The sequence below is a fragment of the Vanessa cardui genome, chromosome 26, assembly GCF_905220365.1.
Source record: "Vanessa cardui chromosome 26, ilVanCard2.1, whole genome shotgun sequence".
Classification (NCBI taxonomy): Eukaryota; Metazoa; Arthropoda; class Insecta; order Lepidoptera; family Nymphalidae; genus Vanessa; species Vanessa cardui.
This window is the reverse complement of record NC_061148.1, coordinates 9,081,977-9,096,427: the sequence shown is the minus strand read 5'-3', so window position 1 is coordinate 9,096,427 and position 14,451 is coordinate 9,081,977.

Here is a 14,451-nt window from a genome sequence, read left to right as displayed (position 1 = left end):
TTTTGAAAGTGTTGGTTTATTGATCGTCTCTGAAATTTTTCATCAAAAAAATTTAGCAATCTATATTAACCCTTATTACGTTAATGTTTATTTATTTATTTTTATTTATTTGTTTATTGGGAAACAAGCAGTATTACAGTCAATCAATTGAAAATAATTCATATAAAAATAAATACATAAACCAATTAAGTTGATTACACGTTCATTTGGAGCTAAGAAGAATAAAACGTAGATATAAAAACACGTTGGCCAAAATAGAAACCACAGATTAAAATTAAAATATAAAAATTGATGACATTAACTATGTTATGAAAGTAACTTTGTCTGCCTGTCGCTCTTTAACGACTAAACCGCTGAACCGAATTTGATGTAATTTTGTATGAAGCAAACTTGAACTCCAAAAAAGGATATAGGCTTCTTTTCTAAACACATGACCACCAACCCTCTAAAACGCGATCGAAGCCGCGGGTAACAACTAGTTTCGTCTCTATCTGTCGGAGCTAGTTCTGAACATACATAACAATCATTATAGACATCAAAATTGATATCCTCCTTTTTTGAAGTAGGTTAAAATCGTCTATGCTTAATTATATTATAATGAGTTATTTTTAATGACAAGTCACGGTTATAAAATTGTTTCTTTATGGTGTAATTGTAACACAAATACCATAGTTTTGTTAGGACAAAGCCCGCTGGGATAGGGCGTGGCGTGTTTGTTAGCGAGGTTTATTATATTATATATATTTAGATTTTCGTTTTAAATACTTTAATGTCATGTATGTGTCAGCATTGATCACAGTTATTAAGTCAACGAGAGATCTCAATGATAAATGTCGGCTGAAATTGTAACATACTGACATATGAATAATACGCTAATAGAGCAATGAGTTGAAATCATATATAACGTATTTTTTATTATATTTAAACGGTAACATAATACCTTATTTTATAGTTTTGATTGACTTGGATACATTCCACAAAGGAGGTCGTTTCGTTATTTGTTATGCTTGCTACTCAAGGTAAAATCACTGTAATCGGATTTGTAGTTTTGTCGTTCGAGTCTTTCAAAAATTGCTTCAATACTTTTAAAGTAAAACAATAAAAGTAGTAGTATCCATAATTTAATGTTAATATCATAGCACATTAATTAGGCACACTGCCAGATCATAACTATATTTACACAACAAAATTATGTGTAGAATGGGTTAGTAAGGATTAGGAAATAAGTGCGCATTTGTAAGGAAGGCTGTAAGCGTCACCGGGTGTAGAGATGTTGTCTATATTCCGGGAAAGCTGCTAGCTAAAGGCTTGAATAGGTGATGTGGTGCTTTTTAATAGTTATAAGCGGGTTGTCATGCACTACAAGTGCGGGAAATGTGTAAATGCGTTTTTTCAGCGAGATCAAATAAGGGCTCTATTTAGGTAGTTAAGGAAACGCTATCGATTACATCGTCACTGCAAGACTGTATTAAATAAATCATTACGATGTTACTGTGCTGAAACTATTATTTAAAATGATATAATGGGTAAAATTGTATTTTACTTCAAAAAATGTGAATTAATTATTAGTAAGTAATTAAGTATTAGTATTCAAATAATGTTATGAATAACTTGAATTTAACTGTTGTACAGTCAATTATATATGATACTTTCAATAATAAAACATTACAGATATGTTGGTCCAATAGCTAGAACAAGTAAGACCTAACTGATGGTTAAACCTGCTTGAAGTCCTTTATTTGTTTCCATAGTCCATCTCGTACTTGGAGGTAAGGAAAATAGCGTGAGAGACTTATCTACGTGTCTGACACCTTTTTCACAAATCCGCATTCAAAGAGCGTCGTAGAATAATTGGGAGTAAGTCTACTTGGTGGTAGGGATTTGTGCACCACCAACTCATCCGATATTCTAAAGTAAAAGTAAAGTAAAGTAACAGCCTGTAAATTTCCCACTGCTGAGATAAGGCCTCCTTTTCCATTAAGGAGAGGGTTTGGAACGTATTCCACCGGTAAACAACAGTACGCAGTATTGTTGAGTTCCAGTTTGAAGGGTGAATGAGCCAATGTAACTACAGACACAAGGGTATGTCCCTTCATCTTAGTTCCCAAGGTTGGTGGCACATTGATGATGTAAGGAATAGTTAATATTTCTTACAGCGTCATTGTCTATGGGTGATGGTGACCACTTACCATCAGGTGGCCCATATGCTCGTCTGCTAACATATTTCATAAAAAAAGTCTATAGTACTTACAAACGTCACTATGACAAACTACATGAAACGGTTAATATAATAGGAAATTTAAAGACATAAGCGACTTTAACCGCTAGCAGTGCGGCTCCACTTGTACACACGGCGCTGGTATTCAAACATAAATTATAACAATACGTTGCGTTACCACATAATATGAAAAATGCTAAGATTTTTTTTCCATTAGATGAATAAATTATTTTCTCGTCACGACATAATATTTGCATTTAATGCTTTCCTTATTATTCGAGTGAAAAACAATATTTACTCCAATTGAATAATATTAAAAATAAATGTTTTTTTTTTAATATTAGGTTATTTAAAAGAGGTTTCATAATAAGAGTATCTATTCAACGTTATGAATTATAACTATTCATTTTGTGTGTATGCATATTGTTTGTTTTGGTAAGGAGTTACGACTGATTTCCTTGACGGTTCTTCTCGGTAGAATCTGCTTTCCGAATAGGTAACTTAATCTTATCTTGTATAATACTTAATGGGTAACTTCACTACATTTAGTTTGTTAAATGACGATTTAAAAGTGCTTGTAAAAGCCTCCTAATATATTGAGTATAGTTTGATATAGGTCTTGCCACATATGTTAATTAAGTAGAGTTTTTTGTGTGTTTCCGGATTCAATAAAAATAAGATGTGATCTTGACAAATAAGTTTCTAGGTGTCATGAGATGATGAGAGAGAAGAAGATGAAATAGATGACGAATATTAAATGAAATAATATTTAAGAATTTAATTAGATCTCGCATTTTTCTTGATTTATTGCTTTATTATTTGTTTATTGTTAAAAGCCAAAAAAATAATTACGAAATGAAAATTAAAAAAAATTTGCTGCGACTAATTCCCAGCGAAGCGGGCGGGTATAGCTAGTTATAAAATATGTTCTGACATTACTAATTAACCAATATAGCCATCAGTGCCTTATATTTTGCTTAACTTAATGCATAATTGTTTCAGATATCCGTTAGTATATGTTTATCGATCTCATTAATTATATAATATTAGATATTTGATTTCGTGTATGTTAGTCTTTATTAATTTTAATAATCGTGTTATTATCATTGGAAAATTAGCTGATTACATATATTGTATTTTTAGAATCAGAAGTAGGAAGTAGGTTAACCTCTAAAACAATGAATTTTAATTTACAAAAATCAATCAATCTATCACAAAAGAAAAACATTTTGTCTACATCACAAATAACCATCAATAATCACATTACATCGTAATAATTATATTCGCTATCTCAATGTGTCTAACTACGAATCTCCCGCCTTGTTTTATTTTATTTAAGGAAAGTTGTGTGACGCAGGTGTTGCTTGTTTATTCCAACAGTATATGTTTATGCCATAAGTGTCATCTTATTGTTTGTTTCCCTAAATTAAAATAAAATATAATATGTTAGTGTTTAGCACGCGAGCATCTTAACCGATGATTGCGAGTTCAAATCCAGGCAAGTGCCACTGAACATTGATGTGCTTAATTTGTGTTTATAATTCATCTCGTGATGGGCGATAAAGGAAAACATCGCGAGGCATGTGTCTAATTTAATAGAAATTCTGCCACATGTGTATTCCACCAACCCGCATTGGAACAGCGTGTTGGCATGTTCCAAACCTTCTCCTCAAAGAGAGAGCCTTAGCCCAGCTGTGGGAAATATACATTGTTGAAATAAAACTAGTTATAACGGATTTGCATCGCGTATAGACTCAACTCTACTACACGTGACCACGAACGCTGTAAAGTGCTCGAAACGTCGGGATGTCAAAAATAATTAATATACGCGATTCAAATCCGTTATAACTAGTTTTGTTTCAATGTGTAAAAATTGCGAAAATTTAAGACAACATAATATACACTGTTGTTTCTGTTGTTTGTTGTTGTTCCATAAATTCTTTAATACATTATTACGACTAAACTTTCTTAAGGTACATTAAAATCCGAATCCAGCACGGCCGTACGCTTTGGCTATAATTTAATTGAAGGCGAAAAGTTGTAAATAATAATAGCTAACCTTGCGTTGGACGCTTAAAAAAGCGAGGACGTCCGTGGTAAATAACTAGTTTCTTATATTAATATGTATTTGAATAATGACCGAGTGTTGTTATATACACGTGTTAACGTTTAACGATAAGTTATTTTGCCGAGTACAGTCGGCCGCATATCAACTGTGGTGAAAACTAATTTGATATATCATGCTTGAACTAACCTGTCAGAAGAGTAATCCAAATCGGTCTTTATTGGAAAAAGTGGATACAGAAATGATTTTTAAATGTTAAAATAGAGTAACTACTGGGTTTCTTGTCGGTTATTCTCGGAAGAATCTACTTTCCGAACCGATGGTAGCTTCACTTAATTGTAAAATGACGATTCAAAAGTGCTTGTAAAAGCCTACTTGAATAAAGTTTATTTTGATTTGATTTGATTATAACTCCTAATGTAGCAGAATAGTGTTACTTTAGCTATTTTCTTGTTGGTAGAGTTTTGTGCTATTTAGGTAGGTAGTAGGTACCACCAGATTTGAAGAGTGATTGAGCCCGTCTAACGTATAACATCTTTACTTTTTACAGCGTCATTGTCTATGAATGTGTCAAGGATAGTCAACTCTTTACCGACTATTACTCTCTTTCTCTCTCTACCGATGAGTGCCTTCGTATGAACTCCACCATTTTTGAATTATAGTATTACGAACGATATTATATAAATCGTTTTAATATTATAATTATTGTAGTCATTGTGGATTTATTGACTTTATTTTTTAATTTATATTACGAATATATATATGTTCCTGTAGATGAATCCAAATTCCAAATACAGAAAGAAAAAACAAATTTAACATTGCTTTGATACCTTTGGACGATTTGTATTACCTGTATTATTGTATTTACTGTTGATTCGTTTCAAATATCAGCTCATCATAATAAAACTTTACATATAGCACAAAATCCGACACACCCGATTTTACCCCCTCAGGTTGTAAATAAATAATGTGTCTATATCCTTCCGCAGAAATCAAACTATCGCCATACCAAATTACATCTAAATCGGTTCAACAGAAAAAACTATCTTTCGCATCTATATTGTTAGCATGCTCTTAGATTCAAATATAGAATACGTTAGAATGAGTTTTTTTAATAAATACCATTTACTCTCATAATACATATATGCTAATAATAGCATACATAACTCATGACATAAAAAACAATAGAAAAAAAATCGAGACCTACTTTTCTTTGTAAAATGACATATGTAAATGAGGCCCAGTGTACGAAAGTTCCACTCAAGGACCGCGGGTGTCCTTGTTCGAACGACTTTATCGCGGGGTCTATCCCTGATCTAAGCCAAGGGCGCCATTACGAATTGGTAATGGCGGACATTTGGGCTGGACGCAATTTATAAAAAGGACATTTTAGCGATACTGAATTTACTAGCAAACTAAAATTAGTACTTTGTTTATTGGATTTCATAGTGAGACTTGACCACATGAATACCTAATGGCAATTTAGGGCAGTCAGTCTGGTTACCCAGGGTAATGTGTCACCTAATAAAAGTGGTCACTACTGCCTATAAATGTTGACACCGTAAGAAACTATATCTAGACTCTTAGTAAGTAAATATAGACTTAGTGGACATAACATCTAAGTTCCCAAAATTTGTGTCGCATTGGTGGTATGACTATGAGGAATGATTTACATTTCTTACAGTATCGATTGTTGGTGTCCATTGTGTGGTCCATTTGCAAGTCCGTCTATTGATATTTTATAAAAATGCCCTGAAGATAGACGCTTGAAAACATTCCCCTATTTTGAGAACTAGCTTCAATATTTGGGTCTAATTTAAGTAGTGTCTTTAAATTTGTAGTGACATATTTCTGTTGTATTTTTTTTGTTACGTGTACTGAATTAATTGATGTTTTATTACAATTTGGTATGTATTGTCTCCAAATTGTGCATTTTTAGTGACAATTTGAGTATGTTGTTTATCTTTTTCATTAATCATATAAAAATGTGCATATATTCTGAATATTTCCTGTATTCTGAACTATAATATAATTATGTTATAACTACTTTATTTTAATTTGAATATATGCGTTTAAGTAATAAATGTAAACAATTCTTACATGAATAGTACATTGTATCATGAGAAAATTCCGCTTGTATACAATACCTATTATCGAGAATCGTTAAACGCTGTTAAAGTGGTCAACGTACTGACCACGCTGACCACTTTATCGCTCAACTAATTTTATACAATTAACAACAATGGAATAATTCGTGTGTGACTATTATTCAATTCGACGATGTTTTCACTATTTTCTAAAGGAATTGTTAACAATTATGTCTTCATTTTGCAATAGTTTAACTAATGTATTTATTTATTAAAAAAGAGAATGCATCCGTGGTTGAATAGTGTGTACACCGGTTTTCAGGGGTAAGGCACTTCGAGGAAACGAACTGGGGAAAAGTTCGATTTCCGGCCGAGTCGATGTGGTAAATTTCATTAGTTTTCTATGTTGTCTTGGGTAACATAAGTTCTTTAGCTACTTACATTGGGATAGTCTTTCTAATTTGTATGTGACGTTGTCCAATTTTTATTTACTAATGTATGCTCTGCTACTCACGAAAAGGCACAACTTAACCTTAGTTAGTTGACTAAGAACTCCTTCGTGAGGCCCTCCCATACGGGATTCAGATGTCCGAGGGAGATGAGTAGAGTGCCTTAATAATCTTAGATTTTCTCGATCTCATTTTCTTCATCTCACCTTCCATGCTATATGCTGGGGGTTATCAAATAGACCAACGAAGACTTCAAATTCAAAATCAAAATAAACTTTATTCAAGTGGGCTTTTACAAGCACTTTTGAATCGTCAATTAACAATTAAGTGAAGCTACCACCGGTTCGGAAAGTAGATTCTACCGAGAAGAACCGGCAAGAAACTCAGTAGTTACTCTTTTTCAACTGCGATGGCCTCGCGTTATAATGAAAATCTAATTTGTAACGGTAAACATGTCTATTTCTCACTCAGAGGGGAACTGCTGAGAGCGTGCAGACCACTGCTGACCATCAAAAATAATATTTATTTTCTCAACATTTTAAAATATAATATGTGTATAGTATGCAATGCGTGATCTTTGACCTCCTTGATCTGGAGCTCTATTGTTCATTTGCTTACCTGAGATAAATTAAAACCACATCAGTCCCAATAGAAAACTCTTATCGTCAAGTTAATCAAGCAATCTATACTAATATTATAAATGTGAAAGTCATGTGTATCGTTCTGTTATGACCAAACCAATGAACCGAATTTGATGAAATTTTGTGTGAAGCAAACTTGAGATGGCCCAGTGGTTAGAACGCGTGCATCTTAACCAATGATTGCGGGTTCAAACCCAGGCAAGCACCACTGTATATATGTATTTAATTTGTGTTTATAATTCATCTCGTGCTCGGCGGTGAAGGAAAACATCGTGAGGAAACCTGCATGTGTCTAATTTCATTGAAATTCTGCCACATGTGCATTCCACCAACCCGCATTGGAACAGCGTGGTGGAATATGTTCCAAAGCCTCTCCTTAATCGAAGAGAAGGTCTTATCCCAGCAGTGGGAAATTTACAGGCAGTTACTTTACTTTTTTTTTTTAACTTGAACTCCAAAGAAGTACATAGTCTAATTTTTGCCTACTCGTCATCAATATGATAAATGTAAGAGTACGCGATTGTGATCGATAAGAGTTCAAAGGATCCCTGAGGTTTTCCAATTTCGTGTCCTGACGCCATTACCGTCTTTCATTAAAACTGAAATATAACTATTGTGTGTAATATATTAATATACATTTAGTTTAACTTGATGCATAAACCATAATTGGCTAAGTTCGAACTTAATGGACATAGTTTTAATACTAGTTTCAAAGTACGAGTTGACAACAACTAATTAGAATTAGATTACTTTGGTATAAAATTACGTTTAATAAATTTTCAATATATATTTTTATTTATTTATTTAATACTTTTTTGTACACCACAATTACAATCACAAACGATTTCAGAACATACAAACTAATAAGTTAACGGTGAAATAAAAGGTGGCGTTATGTCTTATTAGCCATTTCTTCCAGACTATCTTGGGTTAGAGGATTGTGTTAATAACGTAATAAATATTCAATAATATGCATACGTACATATATCAACAAATACATACATATTATATATATACAGATATTTCAATCTCGACTTGGTTTTTCATTGTCTTTTTTTCAGATTGAGCTGTGAATTATGAGAGGTGGGAGTAAGCAAGGGGCGTTTTACGTCAAAGTATTTGTCACAACTACTTTCAGGAATCAAAAAATCTAAAAATTCATTAAAGACTAATTTACAAAACACAAACTTCCCACCACGTTTTACACCCTAAGGGGTGAAGTTTCATAAAATCCGTTGTTGGATATCTACACCCTAAGGTGAACATACCCGCTAAATTTCAAGGTCGTAAGGTTTCTGAGATTTCGTGATAAATCAGTAAGTGGTATTTTGCTTTTATATATGTAGATTATTGTATGCGTCATAATTGTTATTGTTTAATGTTTTAATACAATCGATTATTCAACTTTTCGATTCGAATAAATTACGGCCGTTGCAAAGGTTTTCGTAGACCTAAAACAAAGGATTTAAACGTAATTATAATAAGTTTGAAAGGATTTATCTGTATGTATACGAAGGACATTTTATAATATACAGTCGGGGTAAGAAAAGGTTCGTCACCTTAAGATCTATTGTCGAGTGCTTAGTATGAGCGATAATCTGCTTTACCGATCGAGAATGACATATTGCGTTGCAATGATTTGATGTTTAGATTCAAAAGGTACTAAGAGTGTACAACTTGATAAAGGAATGGATTTGAAAACTGACGAAAATTTTCTCACTCTGACTGTACATATGTCAAGTTTTGACTGTATTTAAAGTACTCGTACTTTCTTATTATCAGCGATTAATGGCTACAGTGAGTACAACGACCCTTTCCCAAATCTTTAATCTGTTATACGAACGATTAATTTTCTACTTTAGTATATTATTTCTTGTTATATGTGTTGCCTGCTAAATATTTATTTATCACGGTGAAATTATTGATTAAATATAAGTGCCCCCCTCTACTCATAGATATATAGAATAGCACTGAAAAAAAATTACAGAATATTTACATCACTAAATTTTGGGAACACATATGTTATGTCCTTTGTGCTTGTTACACTGTCGCTGTCACTTTCCACACCGGAACACAACATTGCTGAGTATCCAGTAAGTCATTCAAATACACCTAGAAACGGATGTAGGTCAGCGCCTGCGCACTAAAGGAGGGGTTATCCTCAAAATCGCCCAATTAAACCAGCTCCGAGATCAGATCCAAGTAGGAATCTGCCTTGGGGTCAAGGATTCGGTGGTGATGAGATATAAAGCTTGCTTGTCAGTAGAATTTATGACGGATGGGTACGCAGATTGGCTTGCGTAAAGACATTGAGCGAATAACATTTAATACAATCAAATTATACTTTCGTAGCACATTCACCATTTTAGTTTATTTTATCAAATCAAATCAAATTAAATCAAATCAATTTTATTCAAGTAAACTTCACAATGAAGCGTTTTTGAATCGTCAATAATCAAATACTACCACCGTTTCGGAAAGCAGCTTCTAGCGAGAAGAAACGGCAAGAAACTCGCATAGTTGCTCTTTTCAAATAAATACATTTACAATGCTGTTATTGACAGTAATTAGCGTCCTATCATGGAACCCGAGCCTAACTCCAGGCGTTTCTTTCTAAAAAGTACTCTTTTAATGAATAGTATGATTTATTTATTAATTTAGTCTTAATAATATTTTTAAATTTTGAAAATGGTAAATTGATTGAAGTAATCTATACTAATGTTACAAATGTAGCTCTGTCTGTCTGACGCTCTTGCACTGTCAAACCAATGAACCGAATTTGATGAAATTTAGTGTGAAGTATACTTGAAATCCAAGAAAAGACATAGGCTGCTTTTTTTTATTATTCATTAAAAGAGTACTTTTTAGAAAGAAACGCCTGGAATTAGACTCGGGTTCCATCATAGGACACTAATTACTGTAAATTGCACATTTACAACAGCATTGTAAATGTTTATTTAAAAAGAGCAACTATGCGAGTTTCTTGTCGGTTCTTCTCGCTAGAAGCTGCTTTCCGAAACGGTGGTAGTATTTAATTGTTGCCGATTCAAAAACGTTTCATTGTGAAGTTTACTTGAATAAAATTGATTTGATTTGATTTTTCCTTAACACATGACAACCAATACCCTAAAACGCGAGCAAAGCCACGGGTAACTACTAGTAATTAATATGGTTTTAATTATATGCCGCAGTGCTAAATATATTAATAATGCAGACGAAACCACTTAAAACGTCTTGTATAACAAGTAATGTTCATAGCTGTGAAATTAAATGCACTCAACTGTATTGGACGGGCCGGCGTATCATTAATCATGACATAATACTGTTGCCACTTTAGTACGATAAATTGATTGTGTAGAGCGAAATTATTGTGAAGAAAATAACGCTATGTTCTAAAAGATAAAGTTACTCATGGTGTCTTTTCTCAGTGACTGAAAATTCATTTATTTGATATTTTTTATGGAATAATTTGGCGGACGAGCATATGGGCCACCTGACAGTAAGTGGTCACCATCACCCATAGACAATGACGCTGTAAGAAATATTAACTATTCCTTACATTGTCAATGTGCCACCACCTTGGGAATTAAGATGCTATATCCCTTGTACCTGTAGTTACACTGACTCACTCACCCTTCAAACCTGAACACAACAATACTGCGTACTGCTGTTTAGTGGTAGAATATCTAGTAATAGAAGGTTTTGTAATGTATAACTCATATTATAAATGTGTAATCTGTTTGTCTGTCGGTCTTTCACGACCAAACCACTGAACTGAATTTGATGAAATTTGGTATGAAGCAAATATGAACTCCAGAAAAGGACATAGGCTACTTTTTTGCCTAATTTATGACAACCAACACCCTAAAACCAAACAGACCGACAACTAGTAATGTATAACTTTTTAGCAGTTATACATTACTACTTAATAACTACAAAATTAACGTAAGGAAAACTTTGAGGAGAAAGTACGCTTTGCGGAGAGGCTTTCAGTATATAATATTAATATATAAGTAGTACGATATAATTGTCGTCGTATTTGTGTTGAGGGTTTGAATATTTATTTACAAATTAAAAAGAAAAGTTATCGTAGAGAACATGAGAGATGGGAGATTTGTAAAATGGTTGCGTAATTCCGATTTTCCAAATATGATCAGCCGTCTGATTAAGTACCACCCACTTATCAGACATTCTACTACCAAAAAGCAATACCCAGTATCGTTATGTTTCAGTTTGATTACCCAGCCATGGTAATTACTGGATACAAGGGAGATAACATCTAAGTTCCCAAGTTTGGTGGCGCATGTGTGGTTATTGGTGATAGGATATTTGAGTCAAAAGTATTTTTTTTTAAAAAGTTAGAGAAGTTTATTACAAATATATATATATGGATTTTAATCATTAGATGTGTATCGATAAGTATTGTGATAAAATATTTAGGAAACGACGAAAGTACCTAACAAAACATAATATATGCCAGCAGATTTATGTTACAAGATATTCTACAACAAAAAGTCAATTTTATTAGGCTATAATATCTGTCCTACATTACATAAACAAATTGTCATGACATTTCTCTTCGTGTGTCATACAATAAAGCTTCGAACCGGAAACTCTTTAGCAGAGCTAACGTCCAACAAGTCATTACGTTCAACGGTAGCACTGATTCACAGTAAATCTAGAAATCATGAGTCACGTGTTATGAATCAAGTTACGTTATTGAGTTCGTATAATATAAGCCTGCGTTATTCAAGATATGATTTATGGTTAAATTTATAAAGACTGTGAAGATGGTTTGTCTGAGTCAGTCAGACGATGATGAGGTATTTATGTACGTTTTAGAAAGAAAAAAAGAAAGAAATGTTTATTAAAACATAGTACATAATAAAAGAATAAGAAAACATATTAACTATAACTGCTGACTAACTTAATATATAAAAACAACAACAATACAAAACAACACAACGATACTTAACGTTTCCTAAAGGTTACCATTCAGCTATCAAGTTGTGTTCCAAGAACGCAACGCTGATTTTCAATGGTTTTAATTGGCAATCATTACATAGTATAAAACAAAGTCACTTACCACCGTCTGTCCCTATGTATGCTTAGATCGTTAATATTACATAACTGTTTTTCATGTGGTATTTTCAATAGATAGATTGATTCAAGAAGAAATAAGATGTATAAAACGTATACAACATTGGAGAATAACCCTGATAATTTTACAAGTTTCTAATGTTATGTAGTAAATAAATAAATTTTGTAGTATATTTAGTATCAGCTTTGCACGCGCCGTAGCCGGGGCGCGTCGCTAGTTACGTTTATATTACAGCGTGTGAGTGTGTGTAAAAATACCAAGAGCTCTCTCTGATTAGCCGATGAAACAAATCGGTCACATTATTGGTGGTAGGGCTCTGTGCAAGCTGAGGAGATATTTATTAGGCCTTTTACCAAAAATGAAATTGAAAATTTATTTTCTCTAGCTCTACCCTTAAGGTAAAGCTTATTCTTGCCAAAATATTTGAAGAGTTCAGGAGCGAACCTAAGGCTTTAATATTTTTAGTATCGATTTATATATAGTATTAAGCTATTAATACATGGATATAAATTTATTACAAATTCATTCGCGTGGACTACCTCAGTTATTCGGTAAGAACACACTTCGTCTTAATCGTGAAATGTTGATAGACTCAAGGTAATATATTATTCTGATTGCGTCCTTCAAATATAACTGTTTTAGTTAAAATCGCATGTCACTTTCAGACTAATCTGGATCGTTTTCATCGTGAGTATCGACTTTGTTACAGAATAGCTCAAATGTAGACTAATTAATCAAAACATCAATTTTACAGATTTGACGACCTCCATGGTCAAATTGTGTAAACCGCTTTTCATGTGTACGCCACCGCGAGGGTTCGATTTCCGGTCGAGTTGATTTAGGAAAAGTTCTTATATTGTCTTGGGTCTGGGTGTTTGTGGTACATACGATACTTCTGATTTTCCATAACACAAGTGCTTTAGCTACTTACATTGGGATCAGAGTAATGTATGTGATGTTGTCAAATATTTATTTATTTCATAACTTTAACTCAAACCAACAGTACTGAAGACTAAACAAATTTTCTGTTAAAGTTACCCTCATAATTTACAAACGCCTTCTGATTTATTATAACAGATAAATATGTAAATTTTCATTGTAAAAATCTTATAAAACAAAGTCGGTGCGGTGCATGTTCAAATACTTTTACGATTGTGAAACGAATATTATTCGAAATTATATTTCGCGTTAAATTTAACCGTAAAGGGCTGATAAGTGATTATTATATGCTTATATTTTTAATCTGTTGTAACCTAATGTAACCTTTATTTTAAAAGGTTATGTTTTTTTTTTTATTTCAGAGAATGTAAAATAATTTTTGTAAAAGGTATTATATATACATCGTCTTAATGTATTTTATTTTATATTACTATGAGCAAAAGCCATACTTACAGGATTAAACTAATCCCCCAGGACAAAATCACTGACACAACACAAATATACACAAACACACAGTTTACGTTCACAGTACAATTAAAAAAAATTCACATTTTCGCTATATATTCATATAAAACCTCTTTACCGTGTCGTCATTTCAATTTGATTTTAAAGACGTGAAAACCAATCGGTATAAACGCCATTATTGTTTTTTTGGCGCGAAAATACGTTAAGGAAGCCATCTTTAAAAACATTTAACACATATTACGTCAATTTAATTACTTATTATTGTAATAATTAAATTTAATGAAGCACGTGTATGATTCATCCATTATGGATATTAATTGACAAAATTATAATTGAATATTCACTAGTATTTTAAATAATCGCCATATTAAAAAAAATCGATTTTAAATATAAAATTTGTTTATTTTTGTTTTGCACTTAGTTTCTAAGGCGACATGGTGTGTAAGAAGGCTGTTCCACTACTGACCATTGTACGAAGAAAGTGGG